This window comes from Uloborus diversus, chromosome 8 (assembly GCF_026930045.1).
Source record: "Uloborus diversus isolate 005 chromosome 8, Udiv.v.3.1, whole genome shotgun sequence".
Taxonomy (NCBI): domain Eukaryota; kingdom Metazoa; phylum Arthropoda; class Arachnida; order Araneae; family Uloboridae; genus Uloborus; species Uloborus diversus.
The window spans coordinates 71,487,030-71,510,033 of record NC_072738.1 but is presented as its reverse complement, the minus strand read 5'-3'; positions in this window follow the sequence as shown (position 1 = coordinate 71,510,033).

Here is a 23,004-nt window from a genome sequence, read left to right as displayed (position 1 = left end):
TTCTAAATTTCTCAAAGTCTCAAAATTGATTTTTTTCTCTCGAAAACTAGGATGTTCGACTCAATGTTTTACCACCAAACTGATTCGGAAAAGCAAATTAGTGCACTAATCGAAGCGTAAGACGTTAATGAATAGTGTTGTTCTCAGATGAAGAGAGGTTTTTCTTGCATGTGTTCTTTATATTGTATAATTAAATTCAAACAACAGAGATGTATTTGTGCAGAATCTATTAACGAAAAAAGATTAGGGGAAGCTGCTGTACATACGGACAAAATTTACTTCTCAGTTTTTGCTGTTTTTTGTGGTAAAAATTTTTGGCATAATCAACAACTCATCATCTAATTTGATTATTTTTGTCAGATGAAAATTTCAAAGCTTTCAGCTGGATTTTTTTTTCTTTAAAATCAACTTTTTTGTCCGTGAGTAACACATCCCGTTCACCCCACGAAGAGTGATCTTTGTACCCATGGATATATTAAAAATAAATAAATACATATATAGGTCTGAGGAACTCAATACATTTTCATAAGCAATTTTATTTTGAAATGCTTCAAACATTCATTAAAAATAACATTAAACGAAAAATACAACAGAACAACTTTTCTTAATTATTCTATAACATGAATAAAGAATGTTAAAAAATATATAACTCTTGAAAGAACCTAATATGATTTTAAACAAAAAAATAACTAGATACATTGTAAATATATAATGACTTCAATTTATATGAAATGTGAAACCTTTAACGATTTTAACCCGCTACAAAAATATCAGTTTAGATGCCCCCCCCCCCCCCAAAAAAAAAAAAAAACTTGGATGTGTTCGGGGGTCACGGAATGGTGTGTGAAATGTGGCTGATCATCAACTGGAGAATTGTTAGCGAACCTGCGATAAAAACATGTGAATTGTATTCAAGACTGAAGCTAGCAGACTACCTTATTTTGTGTCGTGCTACTACATCTGTGATCTAGTGAGCCAAAAGGCTGAAATATGAAAAATAAGTCCGTTAAAAAACGTACGTGTGTTCAACTATATGCTGCAATCTTCGCCGGCAAGATGCGATCCAGAAGCATCCAAGAGCGGATTTCGAATACACTATGTGACGAATTATGATCTTCCTAGTGCACGTTTAATCATACCGAATCGAGTGCGATTTAAGAGAAATTACGCTTCGAATTCATTTTACTGGACTCGACATTTTTCAAACATGTGCTCCTAGGGCCCTGCAGAAAGGTCGTATCAACCATTTTGTATCCATATTTTTTACATTATTTATGCTCATTTAAGATATCGAAATGTATTTTGTATAACTAATAATCCAGTTGATGAAATGTGATGTTTTTTTTTTTTTTTTTTTTTTTGAATTATCATGCCAGCATGTCAGCTTTATGTTAATATTTTGTGCTGATCAGCATTCTATAAAATAAATAGCATAATAACTCTTTTAATTGGCCAATTTAACAACGCAATTATACTTTTTATTAATAACCACTGTACGTAAATGGAAAATGATGTGATATAAGTGATCTTAACCATGTAATAAATCAACATCTATGTTAATTTTCTTCTCAGACAATTAGTTATGTGTTTTATTTGTTTTAAAACTTTTCTTCTAGCTGTCTTATATTTTTTACCACCACAAAATTATCAAACACTATGTTTTCAAGCCCTGCGTCAAATTAATTATCATTATTGAAAGTAAATTTCGTATATTGATGAAAAAGACACAATTTTGAGGTAGTTCACATTGTAAGAAGGCTCATGTGTGACCCAAGGACACATTTTTGCAAGCCAGTCCTAGCTACCAGACCACAGGTTCACGACATCATAAACCAAATACAACACTTTAAAACATAGGGAAGCATGATACTTTAAACGTTAATGAATAATACAACCCACGACGTACAAAGGAAAAAAAATGTAATTTTTTTTAAAACTTAGATACTACTAAAACCGAAAACTTGTGCTAGAATCGTACTTGTTCGTTTGATGGCGCTGATACCTCCTGAGATATTGGAGAGAGCTGAGACACACGTGTGGCTGTGAGAGCTGAGACACACCCTCCTTCCGATGTCTCCCGACAATACCCGGAATTTTCCGACCAACGTCCGTAAGTACATCCGTCCATTGGTACAGCAGCTTCCCCTTCTGAAAAATTTTTACTTATGTATACATACATTTATATAATAAGTATATTTAAACGGTGCTTTAAATTTTTCCAATGATTAATATTTACACAATATATTTTAATTATTAGAGTAAATGACTAGTTATGGACATGGTTAAGATATTTTTTTAAACTTTAGATATAAATGTTGCAGTTCTAGTTCATGTAAAAAAACATGTAAAAATTATAATGAAATTATAACTTAAAAATCTGCTTTTATAGTTTATAACATTTTCATTAACTTTCATTTATATTTATATATATTTTTAGAAAAAAAACTAAGACACACTGCATAGTGTATATTGTCCCACGCGTTTCGTTATTGTCATACTAAAAGCTTGCAATTGTTGAAATGACAAACTAGCTAAATTCAATAACCCTCAGGAAATACACAAAACAAGTATTCAACAACAATAATAACAATTATTTTTCTTAAAATACAATCAAATTCAAAGTATCTTCACTTACTTATTCGAGCAATATTAAAAATAAAATACTGGATAACTAAGTAATCGCTTTTGAAAGGTTCGTCTAAATAACAACAGCAAAAATGAATTTATTAATACAACAAACAGAACTATTCTACTGATGTATGTTTTAAGTTTGGTAAATTGAGCTTATGTTGGATTATAATGTTATTTTTCAACTAATGTACTGGAAATACATTTGCATCAACGTTTCCTTTTTAAAACACAAATATGAAAAAAAAAAAAAAAATGTTTTCAAAAGTTTCTAAAAGGATGCTATCTTAAAAATGTCATCATTATCAACTCTAAATATACTGCTGAGAATTTTGAAGCATCATAATCAGTAGGGTCTGGTGGGGTAAAGTGGTCATAAAATCGTAGGTTTTCAACTTATGTGAATAATAGATACAATAAATTCTTTAAACATTTAAACTTTTTTTGTTTTTATTTTACATTGCATTATTAAAGAACACAGTACATTGAGTTTTAGGAAAATAAATATTGATTTAAGTAGTTTTATAACACTTTCTTTTCCCTTTGTATTTATGACCACTTTACCCCACGGGGTGGGGGAAAGTGGTCATAGTATGGGGTAAAGTGGTCATAGTTAAAAATAGATGCAAAACTGTCATAAACAACCTAAATATTTGTATATTTCGGTTATTTTTACAGTTACAAGTATATGCACAAACATATGTGTGTATACACGAGTATATACGTGTCGTGTAAACATTAGTTAACACGTTCATATATGAAAAGATACATGTATCAATCAGAAACATGCATGCACGTGCCTACTCAAGTACATACGTGTATGCACGAGTATATAAGCATGTATACATGATTACCTATACGAGTATATACGTGTCACGTGTACGTGCGGGTATATACGCGTGCAAACGAATATCATATGCGTGTGTACTTGTATCTCGAGTATATACGTGCATACCTGAGTATATACGTGTACAATAGATGTATACACGCATATATAAGTGTACATACACACATATACGGGTATACACGAGTTAATTCGTGGATACATCCAGTGCGTGTTTATACGTGTCTACACACATATATATATTATGAAGCACGAGTATATACGTATGTACGTGCAAACATGATTATATACCTGTATAGACGTATATACGTACATTTGCGTGTATACAACAGTACATGAATGTATACACGTGTATATAAGCTTATATACATGTGTGCTTGTAGAATGAGCAAAAGTTCTTGAGCAAAAATCTAAGGAGTGTGAAAGGAGAGGATAAGAAGCAGAGAACTATAAGGAACTTACGTTCGATGACGCGCTACATGCACACAAAGCCAGAAACTGATGGATGCAAACAAATCGCAATTTTGTTACACAAAGATGATTTTACCCAACATTTTAGTTTTTAAGAAATATTTAGAGCAGTTGTTAAAAGTTACGGCCAGTAGTAGCTCTAATACAAGCATCGCAACAAAGGCGCAGCGACAGATGAAACTTTTTCAAAAGTCTCGTTATTGCAACAAAGAGTGCTTTGTGATTGCGACGCACATGTATTACAGCTGCAGGTCGCAAATTTCATCAATCGCTTTAAAACTTTCTTCAGACCTAAAATGTTGTGTTAAACTTTCTTTGTGTAACATATAAATTTGTGACTTGTTTTGCATCCATCAGTTTATGACTTTGCGTGCATGTAGTGCGTCAGCATTGTGTTTGTGACCACATATTCTTATGGTTCTTGCTTCTTATCCTCACCTCTAACACATTTTAATAATTTGCTCAAAAGTTTCAACTCACCCTGTTTACTTGTATATCATATGCTTGTGTGTAAGTGTCTACTCGAGTACCTACGCGTATATTCGTGTCTACCTGAGTAGATAATTGTTTATACATACACGAGTATAAGCGAGAATATACGTGTATAGTCAAATGTATACCTGTTTAGATTAAAATTACCTGAAGATAGATACTCATATACGTATTTATTAGTGCATTTATGTGAATACGTCTATATACGTCCCTACACAAGCGTATACATATGCATATACTCGTAAATTTAGCCCCGTTTACTGTAAAAACAATACATATTAAGTGAAATTACTATTTAATTTATATCTACCTTATACTTAACGATTAAGTGGTATTAAAAGAACAATATTTGTTAAGCCTAATATTATGACCACTTTACCCCATCTTACTTAAATTGTTCTAAAAAATAATCTAAAAGAGAATCAGCTAACTGCTAATGAGTAAGTGTTCTTGAGACATGTAGGTAGCTTCCTAGGCAGTCAATCTGTTCATGATTCCAACAAAAAAAATTTCCCAAGGAAGTTAAAAGAGGTGTTTAGATTTAAAAACTTTTCATATTCACTCAAAATATTTTTTTTTCACCAAATAACATTTTGCCAGTTGTAAAATTTTGTATTCAAAATATAGTTTCTAACTGCCCTACTCTATAATAAAATTTTCACATTCATTCGAACATTTATTTCCAAGCTATAGCCATTTATTTCACGAATGACCACTTTACCCCATTGACCACTTTCCCCCACCAGACCCTAATAAGTAATAATTTTGAGTAAAAGTGCTAAAAAAACGATATTGTCATATATGCCCTAAACTAAAATGGTTACATTAATTGACTAGTTATGGTAGTACGATTGGACACATTAGTTTAAAAGTACTTAAAAATATCTTAATGAATTGCAAAAAAAATATACCAAGAAGATAAGGGAAAAAATGAGTAACTACAAATAAAACTGCGATTTGATGAAAAACAGCAATGTAAGTTCTATATAAAAGGACATTTGTAAAACATAATGCAAAGTTTTTGTACCTATTGGTTTTTGAAACCTATTGTCAGCTAAAAAACTTTGACATTATAAACCCCACTTTACAAAACATTTACCTGTATACTTGAAAAATTGCGGTGGGAATACACTTAAATAATTATATTTTTAGATTTTCCACTGATGCTAATTCTATAATATTGATTCAAAACTTTATATTGATAATACAAGACAAACCTACCCTAATTACTTATTGTTGACGCTGACCATAAGTAGTCATTGACCCTATACTCGGAAACGTAGATGAATTCGAATAGTATTTTTGGTTTTAACCAGTGAATAATGTGATTTCTTAATGGTAAGAATGTAACAATATGATTTATAAAAAGCTAGTAAGGTAACGAGTAATTAGCAATTTAACTGTGATCTCATGCAAAACAGCAATGCAAGTTCCTTGCGAAAGTTGCGGTTTGCGTATAATTTAAAGATTGCATTTTCTGAAAACATTAATATTTCTCCTATAATATTGGTTACAAATCTGACATTGATAATATAAGACAAACATGTCCATCACTGATTGGCTGACCATAGGTAGTCATTTACTCTATATTAGGATAATAAGATGAGTTAAAATAGTACTTTCAGTTTTAACCAGTATATAATGTTAGCATAATGTATTAAACTGCGAATTAGTACTAAAAATAGCGGAAATTAAGTGTGATATATACATAAAATAATGAAATCACACACACACGCACGTACAACTGACAGAAAGTCTTTATATCACAGGAGCCTCCTCTTTTAAACACCAGGAACTACTAATCTTATACAAGCCCGGTTGTAACATTCAGAGACTGCAGTTTCGTCTTTGTTATCGACTCATCAATCTGGAACAGGGAAGAGCCGAACTGGAGACAGATGTCATCTCATTGAAGCTGAGTGTGATAAAAATACTGGTAGAAAAATTAATTAATCTTGTCGGCGAGAGTCCACGGATAGGATGCAGTTCAACTCTTAACTTGAAGGCAAAGTTTGGGTACGAGCCGTAAGTTACCACCCTTAAGCCAGGGCTGAGGCAGAACTACATTAAATAGCACACATTAAGAGATCGCATTTAGAGTCTAGTATTGTCCTAATTTTAGTTTTGACCATAATTTCAATGTTTTAAAAAGTTTCTCTGCAATAGATCGTTACTGTTTTATAGTAAAAGGAAAAAAACCATATTAACAGGAAATAAAGCTATAATATTCTTATATAAAACTATATTATGTAGTTCAAAGCTTATGAATTCTCAAAAAAAAATGAATTATTGTTTTTCCATTTGGTATATATTTCATTTTATTGTATCATATGTTAGATAGCTATGCCTGTTTCTTTTAGCTATTTAATTTTATTTGCTTGAAATTGACTGAAGAATAGATTTGTAATCATCCAGAAGATTTAAAACTTATTAAACGAAGCCTTATTGCACTTTGAAATGAAAAAAAATATTTTCTTATTTTTCATATGTTAAAGTAATGGTATTTCGAAAGAGCAACATTGTCTTTCACATATTTGCTTTGTTAGATAAATATTTAATTTCAACAATTAGATAACGAAAATATATTTCACAGTAAGGACGTTTTTACTATTACTTTTCGTCTAGATTGTTAAGAGAAAGAATTATCTGCGATAAATTTTGTTCAAGAAAATTGAATTTCCGGTAAAGTAATACTAACCAGTTTACACATTGCAAAACGTTGATAGTTAAAGTCTTTCTATTAAAGTTAATTTGGAATAGTTAATTAACGTCAATATGCTATTTTAATCGCACAACTAAACGCAAAGAAGCGGTGAAGATAATGAAAAGCTTTATTTAGAAGCGTAATTTTGAAATTTAACTTTTAAAAAATGTAAACAAACAAAGAAAAGATGTATTTTTTTGGAAGTGAGTTAAAGTTAAAATATAAATTATAACTTTGACTCATGTAAGATACACTGTGTTATTTATTTTTAAAGTTTAGCAATTTATTAACATCAATCCCATTGTTCCGCCCCCCTTTTAAGACTACTTTCCCAGTAAAAGTCAGAGAAAGAAGAAAAAAAAGTGTGAAAAAAGGCTAAATGCATCTTAGAAATATCGCGAAAAACAAAAAAAAAAGAAAGTCAAAAAGAAATAAAATAATTTAATAAATATCGAATAATATTAAAAATTGGAAAGTAGGGTATTGAGACGGGGAAAAAATTTTTGTCTCTCTGTCTGTTTGCCCAACGCCCCCTAATAACTTTTAAGTGAATTGTTCGATTCGAACATTTTTTTATTTTTTTTGTTCGAAAGATCTCCGCGAAGATATCTCATTCCAATATTTCATTTTTTGATTTGAATCATGTTTCGCTAAATTCTGAACGGTTCAAAAAAAAAAAAAAACTTAACACTAGGCAAATATAAATCCCGAACTTACAAGCAAATTGGCTTCAAACGAACTTTGTACGAAAAAGCTTTTGATAAAGAACATGTACCAAAAAAATATTTTTCATTTGAAAAATTTTCCGTTCAATTTTGAACAGTTCAAAACCCTTAATATTAGCGCCTACAGTGAAAGTGAAAGTCAGTATAGATTCCAAACTTAAGAGTGGATTTACTTCAAACAAATTTTGTTGAAAGTAGCTCTTAACGACCTACTCCCGACTCCGACTCCGATAGTTTTGGGGGCACTTTACTCCGACTTGGACACTTGTGCCCGAAAATTAGTCGGACTCCGACTCCCCGACTTCGACTCTGACTTCGTAGCTTTGGCAAAAACTTATACATGGAGGAAAAATAACTGTCTCCGACTGTTGTAAATTCAACTTCGATTCCGATTCTTTTATTCCAAAATAAGTCCAACCCCGACTCCACAAACATCGGCAGAGTTGCAGACTTTAAAGTAAAAATGACCAAGTTCAAATTTTTAATTCAAATGACCAAGTCTTTGAATTAAAAATCTTCAGCGCCCGATCTGAGTCTTTTGACCTAAAATGAGATTGACTCCGATTCCGACTCCGCAGCCATTGTTTTTACTGTGGAACTTTTAATTATTGTTAATATGATTATTTTTTATCTTCACACCCAATTTATTATCCAGTTTTTAGCGGAGATATTCGGAGTCCTTTATGTTTCTACAAAAAGATATGCACAGGCGATTTTTCTTTTTTATTTCGACAAAGAAAATAATTTCTTTTTGTTGACATTTTATTGTTTTTTTTTATTTATTTATTTATTTATTTATTTATTTATCATTTTTTGAGCAATCACGAATTGCTTATTGCTTTCATTTGACGGTTGAATGATGTTTTCTGATTTTTCCCCCGCCTACCTCTGCAGCACCACCGCCGACTGGCTCCTCCCGATGCTGCTCCTCTGGCGAGCACCGTCTCCAGGTTGCGTCCATATCCTTAACACACACACACGCCTATATAAGCACACACATGCCTACATACACACATGACATGACACACAGAAGTCCCCCTACATACACACACGTACGCCTACACACACGCGCGTGTACGCACACACATGCGTACATACACACAAACGCGCGTGTACAAGCACACACACACACACCTACCTATATACACGCTCGTGATTGCGAAAAGCATAATTTGAATTCAAAATGCGAAAAAAATCAAATTTTCTCTCTTTCTTTAATTATTTATTTTAATTTTAAAAGTACATTAATTCATTTTTATTTATTTTTTATATTTTTTTGGCTACAATGGAAAAACAAACGATTTTTTTTAAATATGATGTATTTTATTTAATGAGCTTATTAATTTTAATTCTTTTTTTTCCTTTTCGAAAGTGGTTAAGGCTTTTTTTTTTCTCTTGATATTAAAAAAAAGTTAAGTTAAAAATATTCTGAGAGGCGTCTGTGGTGTTTCTGCGTCCAGGAGCACCTACAGTCTTAAAATTTTGTACAAAATTACTTCGAGCCCCCGTGGTTTGGATTTGGGTTTTGGATTTTAAATTTCGAATTAGTTTTTTGTAATTAATATTTTAAGCTCAAATTTTGCGTGAATTTCATATTAAAGGGGTGAAAATTACTTGCCTATATTAATATTAGGTGTCGTTAGAAAGGGTGGAACTTTCCGCGTACTACGCAATTTGTTTCAATGATCTAACTTAAATTCAGCGGGAGTAATTTGCGTTTTTAGCTCTGATTTTTTTAAACCTTGCTAAAATTTAGGCACTACTTTCTTCATTAAATGTATCAGTAAAAAATGAAGGAAATGTCCCACAGTTTTCTTTTCTACACCACTGAAAAGAGCGCTTTTTTACTTCAGATCTAACTGGTCCTATGGTCAAAAAACTAATCTTCTATCTCTAAAGGAAAAAAGTTACAAGCCTTTTGAATCAAGTTCGAAAAATCTCATCTCTATTCAAATCATTGGTGTTTTATTTGGCGTTGCCATAGTTACGTCTTCTAGATGCGTTTGTTTATTCTTTTTTATTCACAAATATTAAGGGTTTCGATTTTAACAGAAAAACTTAGGCTCAACTCAACCCCGAGCTAAAGAGCAAAACATGTTACTAGAGACCACGAATACAAAAGCGACTTTTCAAACGTACAAAACTGCAGTTTTGCAATGCTCAGGAGCCCCTTAGCTCTTATGGCTCCGCAAGTTGGAACACGTAATTTGGAAAACCGGGGAGTCAGTTCTTTTTGTTCCAAAGAGAACTCATAATGCATTTTTAATCTGTTTCTTTTTAATAGACGATTTGAATTTTTGCAAATCAAATAGGATAGCGAATCAATCTTCGGGGTTGGTAAGTGACAGCGAGCAGGGGGTGGAGCCCCCTAGTAATGGAAAAAAAATGTATTAACTGCTTTGTTTGAAAGGTGCTGCTACCTTATTTGTTTGTTTATTTATTTTTTACGCATCTTATTCTTTAGATGAGTGAGGTATATTCTACTTCCAGAAATCATCTTAAAATATTGAAAAACCATGTTTTAAATAAATTGCGATTTTAGTTAATTTTGAGAATATTGATCAGATACTAGAAAACCAATATTGGTGTACGGGCAAGTAGGCTTGTTTAACTCTGGATGGAACTTTTCGTTTTTAGTTGCTAGTTATCTGACTTGTTTTCCTTGACTGAATGTAAAAGAAAAAAACATATTTTAATAGAAAGTTGAAATAAACTTTCTTTTGACTTTAGTAATGCGTATTTTATTCTAATAAGATCAGTAATATTTTTTCGTTGAAAGGAGTCTCCTGTAACTCAAAAACGCGTTTCTGTTTTTTTTCTTTCTTTCTTCTTTTTAACTGTTTATAAAAGCGGATTTTGTTCTTTAAAAACAGTAATAAATATTTCTGGAAAAGACTGTATCAATGCCAAATTTTTCCTTGCACTAATTTCTGTGATTTGACGCCTTTTTCCACGCGTATTACTTTTTTATTTAAATGACGCCACTATCTAATAGCGTTAAAAGCAAATGTTTCATTTTTTTACAGTACAGAAAAAGTAGCCAATGACGAAACCATACGAAAACTTAAACTACGTTAAAGTTAAACTACATAAAAAGTTTAACTACGATTTACCGTGGTAAAATTAATGTTTTGCTTCCTGATTTTTACAACATCAGAACTGTAGCTCAAAATTCTGCAATACGTGTTTACAAAAACTTGAGTTAGAAATCAGCTGAAGAAATGAAAATTAAACGATATCTTTCGGCCAGAGAGGAAGTGTCATCACACACGAATTTCAACTCAAGCCCTTCTCATTATTAGCATGACGGCCTCTCCAAACAATCGAGTGTATCTTTACATGCTGATGCTATTCACTGAAGCATGTCTACTAAAAATTAGAAAAAAATGAAATGTTTAAAAAATATATATATTTAAGTATTTAGGAAGTTATAAGATTAGTAAGGCAACAAAATAAGTTGAAACTTACTCTTATACAATTTTATTAAAAGTTACTACTGCGATTTTACCGTGCTAAAATTAATATTTTATTTCTCGTTTTTAACAACAATCGAACTGTAGCTCAGAATCCTGAAATGAGCTTCCATTTCACTTTTATGAAAACTTTGATTAGAATTCTGCCAAACTAAGGAAAAACATTAAAACAACACTTATCGGTCCGAATTTGAAGTTAATCCCTTCTTGTTATTACCACGTGTTTCTACACAACCGAGGAAATTTTCGGATGCTGTTCATTGAATAATGCGTTATAAAAAACATTTTTTTTTTTTTTTTTTGACAAAAGAATAGTCTTTGAGTCTTTCGTAGGTAGCCAGCAGAATAAGCCTTAAAATGAAGGGTAAATTATTAATTCGACAAAGGCATAAGGAAAATCTCTCGTAGTGACAGAAATAGTATAAAAGTTTTTTCACCTTGGGTTCGAACTCCTGCCCTTCTCATTAACAGACGACGCTCCATTCATACAAGCAAATATGTTCCTGTTTTCGAAGCACTGTGTAATAAAAAAAATTTAAAAAAAATGTTTTATTTCTGACACAGAAAACTGACGTGGGTCAATTTTTTGTCATTCGCCTCCATGATGAACTTTAAAATGAGGGGTTAATTATGGAATTATATTAAGGAATAAGAAGGATATCGCGCATCGACAGAAAAACAGGTTACAGAAATATATACAATGGAGTAACTGAATGAAGAGCGTAATTTCAATTTGTTTTTTATTTTTCCAATTTATAAACAATTCAGTCAAAAGCTGTCTTTTGAAGAATCTGCATTTCAGTATGAAAAGAAAAATATTTTTAGTGAACAAAAAGGATTCCCTTGAAGTCTTAAATTTAAACCTGATACTTCTATGTATGATTTCATTACGCTTCGTTTTCTTTTAGTAAAGTCAAAGCTGTATAAAAAAAAAAAAAATCAATTAAAAGTCAATTTAACTTCATAGGAATTACAGGTTGTATCAATGTTTTGAAACAGCATTGAGCGTTCCTGTCTCATTTATTCTATTGCCTTGCGTGGGTCATTTATTGAATGTTACGTGTACATGTAATACGTGATAATGGCCTAGTTTTTCGTTGCCAGCAGGTCGTCCAGGGGGGGGGGGGGGGCACCAAACCCTGGTCCAGCTGGTTACCAGCCGAACTCTCTAGCGATTGAGCTACAGATCTCTGGCGGTCACAACGCAAGTTAAACTTATTAATTTAACCGAACAACTCATTTCGGTGCTTTTAAAACTTTTTACTTCCTTTTACAAAAAAGGAAGTATTGTATTCGCGAAAAAAATTTCACTCAAAATTCGGCTTTAATTTCCATTTTGCTCACCCCCGAATTAACGTTGAGTTTTTTTTTTTTTTCAACCCGATCACACGTAGATAAGTACCTAAGAACGTTTAGACACCCGAAATATCCATTTTGACATTATCCGAGTTAATTACAACGACTGTTCTCGTGACGTCCGTATGTACGTATGTATGCATGTGCGTATGTGCGGATGTGCGTATGTGCGGATGTGTGTATGTCTGTTGCATAACTCAAAAACGGTATGTCCTAGAAAGTTGAAATTTGGTACGTAGACTCCTAATGGGGTCTAGTTGTGCACCTCTCCTTTTGGTTGCATTCGGGTGTCTCTAAAAAGGTCTTTTGCCCCTTTTTGGGGGGAAATCATTGTTAATTTCGATGTAAACACAAGTGCTGTTAGAATTTATGCAAACACTTGGCAGTACATTGAAAAGATTTTGGTCGCCAAGTTTTATCGCCAACTTGGCGACAAATTTTTTTTAATTTTTTTAATCTGGTTTCAATTTGGCCATTGTTGCTGATATTTAGAGAGCTAACTATTGAATCACATTAAAAATGCCAATAACGGGGAAATAACTTTAAATTGGTGTAAAAGGAAGTCATGTGATGCACACAACAGCTCGTTTTAATAGAAACAAAAATGCAGACCATGAGTCTATTTTTTGTCATTAGCCGGCACAATAAGCTTGAAAATGAAGGGTAAATCATTGAATTTGATCAAGAAATAAGGAAGATCTCGCGTAGCGAGAAACAAAAGGCTACAGAAATAATGTATAATCTATATAAATAAATTGATTCCTTAAACTAGAGTTCATCATTGACAAGGCAGTATTTTTAACATATTTCATAGTATAATTCGTTTCAAAAAAAATAAACTTTCAACACTCTTAAAAAGAATTTCCCATGTTTGAATTTTTGTAACAAAATGTTATAGCATGAATTATTATAAGTAAAATTTAATTAAAACATAAATTATTAAGTATATATAATATTATATAAAGTAGAAAGTAAATAATACTTTATTAAGATGTAAGAAAGGATTATGAATGCAAAATGCAACACGCTTCATTAAAAAAATAATTTCTTATAAGTGTCAATTCTACGCCTAGAAACATAAAAGTTTTCTCAAGTTCCTAATAAAATGCAAATGAAGGAAGATTACAGAAGTTTCATATAATCTTGTTTAGTATCCAAAAAAACAAAAATTTTAATTACGCTTTAAAATAAAATGTCTCCATGAAAAATTACAGTTTCGTTATTATTTCTTTATATAATTAAAGTCTGCAGTATATTTTAATTTGGGTCTTATTTGAGAAACTAAGAAGAAATTAGTGACGTAAAATGTTGACAGTTATTGCTGAATTATGCGTTAGAAATATTTTTTAGGAGTATTTTTTACTATCCATTTTATTTATGTGCACCTTGAGTTAATATACGATGTAATTGGTTTTTTTTTTTCCTTTTCTTTTTACATAAAGTAATTTTTTCGTTAACTTCATAACTTCTGTTCACTAAGATGGCTCAGAGTACCGGTTTTATGTAAGTTTATAATTCATACTCGTACAGCAAATTTTAATCAAAATTGCAGTGATACTATACTATTTTGTTATCGGACATAGTTTTATATTAGAATAACACTGGATAATAGTAATTTAAATAAGGGCTCTGGGGCTTTTTAGGCTCTGGGTTTAATAATGATTTGTTTTTTAATCCATCTCGACCAACTTTTAAGCAACACAGGACTCAAAGCGAACATTTCACAAAATGTAAAACTTTTTTAAACATGCAAGGTAAAAGAAGATATAAATTTTTTCAGACAGAGAAAGTTGCATTCACGTTCCAAAAAAGCACCTACTTATGTTTGTGATGCACTCAAAACTACTTTACATTCCTTACTAAAAATGAATTTATTTATTTATTTTATTTTTAATTAATTTACTTACTTATTTATTTTATTTATTCATCATTTTTATTTTTATTTTATTTTATTTTACTTTATTTTTTAATCTCACCATAAAGTGAAATAAAATTTCTAACCAAGACTAGTAAAAACATTTTTGAAAAGACACGCTTGATTTTAGTTTTAAAAAATTGTACCACCCAATACAAGAGCGTTAAGGAGTGAAACGCGGTCAAACGCGTGATATTTACGTAAGCCGTAAAGAAAAAAAACCTGAAGTGCACTGTCAAACATCTTTACGGGTGGAACGTTGCAAAAACAGCAGTGAGTAGTACCCCCCTTAAGGGTGGCATAGTGAGACAAATAGTGCCCTTAAGGGGGTACTGCTCGCGGCTGGTTTTCCAACATTTCCTCCGAAATAATGCCCTATGCAACCCGCATATTTAACATTATAGTGCGAGAAAACTTTCCACTGTTCTGCATCTATTTGACTGTATCTTTGAGCTTATTTGAGCGCCTATACCCAGCGCCTATTCGAGAAATCCTTGAGTCCTGTTTCAGGAAACTATACGATAGCTAACTAGTAATACAAAAAAAAAAAAAAAAATACGTTCCGTAAAATAGAGTGAATAGGAACAGCGGGTGAAACGGAGCCAAACTTTCCAATCATACAAAGAAATTCTCCACAAATGTTGGGTTGAGTATTTTTTGAAACCAATTTTATTTTGCTTAGGGAGTACAACTGGAAAAATTTAAAAAATTTAAACTCTGCTTTCAGCTGAAATAATAGAATTATATCATCTTACAAAAGTGTAACTGTAAAAAAGAAGAAAAATACATGTATTGAAAAACATGTAGAAGTGCAACCTCCAACCAAATAAAGATCAATGAGTTAATATGTTAGAGCAAAAAACCGACAAAGAAAAATACATATTTTTGCACAGAACTAAAGCACAGCAATCAAGCAAACAAGTATTACAACGAAATCTGTCATAAAGCTTAGACCATTAAGCAAAACTTTTCTTTTTCTGAAACGTTAATTTCGAAAAGTTTTAAAACGCCGAAGAAATGCGTCCCAATTCAATGAGACAATAAGTATTTTTCAAATACGTATGTATAGGCATTATCTCGACTATTATACTATAGGCATTATCTCGAAATCTGGCAAGTGAATAATATACATGATATCACAATAAATACGATAATAAATTACCTTTTGTAATTAATAATTATCTTTTCTATGACGTATTGTTTGACTGAGAACTTCTGTTATAAACTTATTCCTCTGGATTATATGCTGAGGAAATGTTTTTCTAATGCAAAAAACAAACTGGAATATCAATGCATCAGAAACAGACAAATTCTTTCTTAACAGTGAAAAGCTTTCAAAGGTTATAGAAAAGGAAAAAAAATGTTTTTTGTTTTGCTCCGATGCCTTTTTTCTCAGGTGCAGCTCAAGTACATGCAAAACAACATTATCTACACTTCGAAAAAATTGCACGTCAAAAGTTTCTTGCAGTCATGTTTCATTTTTGTTAGGAATACATGCTAATGTCCTGAAAATGTAAAATATATATCTCCCATTTTAGTTGTTTCTGGAGTGTTTTTCTTCGCAATAATGCGGGGATAAAAGCGAGATAGAAAGGTAGAAATATTATTTTGCGCCAGAGAAGTAAGGCTACATCATGGCATAGGCTCCCATATTGCATCTTTTTCTTTTCAAAATTTTCGACCCATCATTATCTTTTTCTTTTAAAATACAGTAAAAAGAGATAAAACTTATCTCACCTTTGACTTCTAATGTTTTTGACACCGTGTTAGCCGTAGAATTACAAATGTTCCACGTTAAAGGTGAAAGCTAATGCTTAGCGGCACCTAGCATGGGTGAAACCTTAAGCTGTAATTTGTGGTGTAACCTCCCCGCCCCCCTACAAACGCAAAAGAAAATAAAACAGGTTTACAGGTTTTAATGTTCTGTCTAAAGATGGAAATCATTCAATTTTCAGAAACAAATGTATTTGTGTGTTATAACGAAATTTTAAGTTAGTTAATGTACAAAAGGCAAACAAAAACTACAAACGCTTTTTATGTAACACGCCCTTGACGCATATGTGCAAGGCGGTATCGAGGCAGCGAGGTCCAAAAATTGATGTCCCCTTAATTATTTCAAACGTATCTCAAACACAGGAAAAGAAAATGTCGTTCGGTTTTTTGGTTTAAGAGCGAGTCACTTCTAGGTTTAAGTAGTCACGTTGCATTTTAGATGAACTTTGTCAATGTTAATGGGGTGAACAGATTCAAGAGAAGATCCCACGTTCATTTTTTGAGTTTGATACTCTAAAAACGCTAATGTTATCTCCAAATATGTAAGAAAAAAGGAGGTAAGGGGGAAGTCCCCCGGAAACTTTTCAAAATGGCAGCTCTTAAAACGCAGTTTTAGGTAAACCTAGGTGATGTCACGGGGAGGAGAAGTTCGTACCCCACCGCCAAAAATGTCTCTAATTTATAGTCTTATAAAATATATCTGGATTTCAGTATTTATATCTCTCAGCAACTTTTTGAAGGTATTTTGGGTATTACCCCACAGAAGGATGTCAAACGGCGCATGTCCCCCCCATCTAATCTGATTCTACTCTGTTTGATAGATTAGATATAATATAAAATGTCGAGAAAAAATTCAGAAATTAAGCATTCAAATTTTTCATAAACTCCTAATATCAACTTCATATCAGCACCCTCCAGAGGGTGTTAGCTAATGCAAGTCTCATCCCCCATCCTCCCTGTGGTGAAGCAAATGCATTCAAAGTACAAAAAAAAATACTGTTAAATTTTTACAGTATTTGGGTACTTCCGTAATGTGTGATTGCTAATTCGAATGCAACTAGCTTTTCTGTCAATAAATATGTTAAAAATACTATATTTCTTTGAAAAATGCAGCATATCTTGCTGTGCCTTAAATTGCATTTTTTTTTCCTTATTTGAATTTTTATCTGTCACGTAACATTATAAAGGCTGGAATAAACAAAACGTTTACATGATGGAATCCTAAAATCCTTAACCAAACATTATTAAAATATTTTATTTAGGAAACATTTCGTTGTGTATCTTACTGTTGAACCCGTTTCTCATTAAACTGGCTTCAAAAAATATTTTCCTAAAGGCTTTTCGTGCAAAAACTTGATGTTTCAAAGCAATTACATGTGATTAGGAAATAAAACGTTCATATTATCTCAACTGTTTTTGATATTCCAAAAACCTAACAGAAGAGCTTGGTTTCATGCCATTTAAAATGTATATTTATGGTTTTCAGTTATTTATTTATAGAAGTCCTAAGTCCAACCTACATGTCACAAATATTTATAAAAAAAAAGGTAAACATTGTCATTCCGTGGAAAAGTCGCCATTTTAGCTCGAATGCAACAATATATTGCATTAATTAATTATAATTTTAATAATTAATAGCATTTTTTCGCACATACGGTTGAAGAGTTGTAAGCTATAAAATGATGCTTAATTTTATTTTTACTGAAGTATATCAGCTGTTATGTGAGAAACAATATAGTGTTAGTGTCTTTCAACTATTTTTAAATTTTTAAAATAAAACTAAAACTGCTTTTATGTTAATTTTAAATAAAAACTAATGTATTCCCCTCTTGCATAAATTTTATGTTTTGCTTAATTTTTTGTCCGAAAAAGTAACTGTTTATGAGAAGTCCGTAATAAAACACAGAAATATGTATTTTCACTTCTCGTAGGAATTCTCTGACTATTATTTCCCATGGGTAATCTGCAAAGAAAATAATAATGTTTTTCTAGTACGACTTGCAAACGAATGTGCTGAGATCAATGCAATCAGAAAGATACAAATGCTTTCTTTTTGACATAAAAAATCACTCATAGATTAGGGACTTTTCTTCTCTTTTGTTATTTGCTAAGTTCAGTGAGAGAATTATGAAAACACCGTTATTTATACTCATAAAAAGTGATCAAAAATTATTCACTTTTGTAACACCTTTTAAGAACACTTTTCAGGATGCTTATTTGGTTCAGCTCACTTTTTTTAACACATTTTTTGATCGCCAACACAGGTTGTTTCTTTTAGAACACTTTTTAGAACTTTTTTGGAACACGCTAGGTGAGAGTGTTGTACCTTGGGACACTGCTAATTTCTTAGAAGCTATTTTTTTGCAGACATGTTTTTGTAATCTCTAATAGTAACCATTACCACTAAATGGTACCATAGTAAAAATTAGCATCAAATAAGTAAAATTGACGATTTTGTGAAAGAAAGAAAATTTCATGACTCCAAAGTTACATTTTCTTCATAGTTATTTCATTTTCTGTCATTGTATTTGTAAAACTAATCAACTATATTCGTTATAAAAGAGAAGTACTTTACATATTTTGGTTATGAGAAAATAATGACAATGCATTTGGATTGAGCACTATTTTTTTTTTAACCACGTGGTTTTTTTACCTTGGGACAGCCAAACATATTGCATCTTCGGACACGTTCCAAGGTACAATATATGCATGGTTCTTAATAATTAAGATATGTCTATTAACATGGAACAATGTGTTAATCTTATGTCGTCTTTTAATTACACATTTAATGTTAGATAATAATTCATAGATCATGATTAATTTTATTACCATGAAAAAAATATATTTTTTGTTTTTTTTGGTGCAAAATTGGTTAGTATATGCCTGTTTCCTGAACCATGAAGACTTTCCCATATTACGACAGGATTTTTCCCAAGGTACAATAGGATGTTCTACCTTAGGACAGCTTGCAACTCTTAATTTAAATGGCGAGCAATATTTAATTTTCAAACTTAAAAAAATAAATAAATAAATACATTGCAAAGAAATATGTTGGGGTAATTTTATATGACTTTTAGATTTTAAATTTGATTTAAATAATTAACGTTAAATATTAAAAAAAAAATAAAAGTGTCCCGAGGAACAACAATCTCTCTTACAGCACATTTTGTAACAAACCTTTAATTATAAAGCTCGACCACGGAGAGATGTCAGAGGACATTGGAACGAAAACACAATTTGGTATCATTTGTAATAGGTTGTTTGTTATTTTTTTTTAATTGTTAGGATCAGCGAGAAGGCGTCTCTTAGTACTCGGTACTTCCTGACTGTATCTACCTACAACAATTGAAACAAACGATGTTTCCGCTTCAAGGTCATCCGCCTTCTCTCCGTGGTCAAGCTTTATCAGTAGTTTTTGCTGTTAAATTTCCAGAAAACTTGAGGGGCAGCTATCATCTGCCTCCGACAACGGGTGGTCTTGACTAGATAGATCCATCCTTAAAACGTCATTCTCGATGCTGATCAATAGGGATTAATTAAAATAAAATGTATAATAGTCACAAATTGTAAGATTTTATCTGCTAGTAGTTGAAGAAAAACTGTTGAAATTTTATTTGTATAAAGGAAGAGAAGGTTTCACAAGTGTGCCCAAATGTACTTTCTATCTGCTCTTTATTGTGTTTCCAAGTGTAAATTTAGCAAATAGTGTTAACAATTTGGATCATTACATTAAAACCTGAAAAGGTACATTGAAATCTAATGGTAAACATTATCTGTCATTTTTATTTCACAGAAATTGTTTTATATTCGTTGCTATCGTACTTGTGAACCTTTACTAAATTAACTATAATGAACGAGGACAATAAATATAGTATAAAAAGTTATAATTTGAAACAAAATTGTAGCCTTTGTTCTGGACTTGAATTGTGTTTTCGAATGGTTGTAACGCAAAGAAGCTGGTGATACAACACAGAAAAATTATATCACTGTAGCAATGATACACCCACATTTGTCCTCACTTGCGTATTCAGCCTTTTTGCATATTTTAGTCGCACTACATAAAGCGGAGGGAAAAAGCGAATTTCAAGCTACACGTAACCTTTTCTAAGACAAAACATTTGCAATGCAAATTTTCAAATGATAAACAAAACATAGTACGATATTAACTTCGAAACAAAGCGCTTTCTTTAGTTTTGTTATATATGAGAAGACTTTAAAATAAAGTAGAATAAAAATTCCATAATGCTTTTGTTTTCGACTAACAGTGTGCAAAATCTTACGTTTAAGCATCTAGGAATTCAACTTTCCGACTAATCCAATTATTATGCGTAGAAAAGGAGAGGAAATTTTCAATTTTACAGAAATAAGAATTCCAATTCTCGGGGGATAACTCCAAGGAGAAAAAAAGTACTTACAAGCGTTTTCTTGAAGTATATCTCGCAACAAAACAATGTGGATTTTATTATTTAAATGCCAAGAAAACTGTTTGAAGGAAAGTACGGTTAAATGCGTTCGTGTTAAAAAAAAAATATTCAGTTATTGAAACGATGATATTATTATTTAAAAAAAAATTTGTTTATAAAAAATTAAAAATTGTGGAACAGAATTATGTTTATACTACTGTGAACAGGTAAGCGGTAGTATCTGAAGAAATGCGTGTAGGATATAGGATTCAATACGAACGGTACGAAACGTTGGAATTAGACGTTTTTTTAGTGCCTATTTTTCAGCGGAAACCAAATACGCAAGCATGCACAATAAAGCTACACTGTAAAAAAATTCCGAAACGTTACTGGTTATTTCCGAGGAACGTCTCAGGATTTCACACGTTTTCACCTATTTCCCCGTAAAAACAAGTATCTTCACAAAAAAGTTTCCTGAATCGCTGCAAGTTTCACGCGTGCAGACTTTTCACTGTCGTGGAAAATATTTTTAGCAACCAGTTTAAAGATTGAATGAACGTGTTTATTAAGTGTATCGGCCTAAGATTGCTTACGGCCTGTCCAGATTGACTAAGCTCTCAATGAGAGCGAAAAAGTCAATGGATAGCTACAGCTTTGTAAGGCTGAATTTGCAGGTAAGAGATATGCTTGATTCCTTCTTGATAGCTTTGGCCGTGGTCGCTCTGATTTTTATGGAGTCTTCTTGGTAAATCAGGAAGGTTCTGGAGACATGACTGGTTTAACAGGGGAGATTTCTCACTTCATCAGAAAGTTTCAAGATTAATTTCAGAAAGGAAAACTGTAACTGTAAGACTTGTAGCGGAAAACGTTTCTGGTTTTTCCAAGATATGTTACTGGAAGAAAATTGGGCACATCAGCTGCCTATTATTTTCCAGGAACGTTTCTGAATCGTTTTTACAGTGTATCGTACAACAGATAACAAAAATGCAAAAGAAGAAAAATGAAAAACTTGCAGTTACTGCTTTTTACCTGCCCACGGCTACATAGGGATTTTTATCAACGCTTTGTTAAACTAACTGTAAAAAAATATTTTTATGCAGTTTGATACTTTACGCGTAAAGCAAAAGATGTACTACTATCAATTTCATACTCATAAAAAAGAGAAATTACATTTATAAAACTCGCCGTTTTCTGCTTTAATTAATATCTCCACAATTTACGCGGTACTCAGAAGTTTAAATTATTGCCACATTTAAGATATATATATATATATATATATATATATATATATATATATATATATATATATATATATATATATATATATATATATATATATATATATATATATATATATATATATATATATATATATATATATGTATATACAGTCGAGTCCCGACTTACGCGAGGGATGCGTTCCAAGACTACTCGCGTAAGTCGAAATTTCGCGTTGTGGAAAAATATATGTTCATAAATGTTTTAGAACCGTACCGAATTCCTTTAAACACTTATAAACACCCCTCAAACTGCTTTAAAGCATTCCTCAACTATACATTACAGTTTCTTATATAAAGAACAGAACTTTTACTGCATTTAAAAAATAAAAAAGGTTTTATTCAACATGAAATACTTTACGATGCACAAAATGAATAATCAATGAAAGGGAAAGACATAAAATAAAACAGCACGGTACGCACAGCACTGTAAAATCGATTCCGAAACGTTCCTGGAAAATATTAGGCAGCTGATGTGCCCAATTTCAGCTAGTAACATATTTCGCAAAAACCAGGAATGTTTTCCGCTAAAACTCAGTAACCTTTTTGAAATTATCCTGAGAAATCCAGAAATCTTCCCGTTTAAAGCCAGTCGTGTTTCTAGAACTTTAAAATAATCTTAGGTAGGGATAATATAACAGCTCTGCAAGCAGTAGTGCAATCATGGAAAAAGCTAAGCCAGAATTGCAAGTAACGATTGCAAAGCTAAGTAGCCCAATGGCTTATTCGCTCCCTTTGAGAGCTTAAACAGTCCGGACAACCCGTAGTTGAAACTAAGTCAATACACCTTATAAATACTCTCAGTTTAATCTTTAAACTGGGAGCTATAAACATTTTTTTTTACGACAGAGAGTAGTCTGCAACTTGTAGCCATTAAGCAAACCTTTTGACAATGATACTTGATATTTCCAGGAAGTGGATAAAAACCTTAGAAACCCCGAAA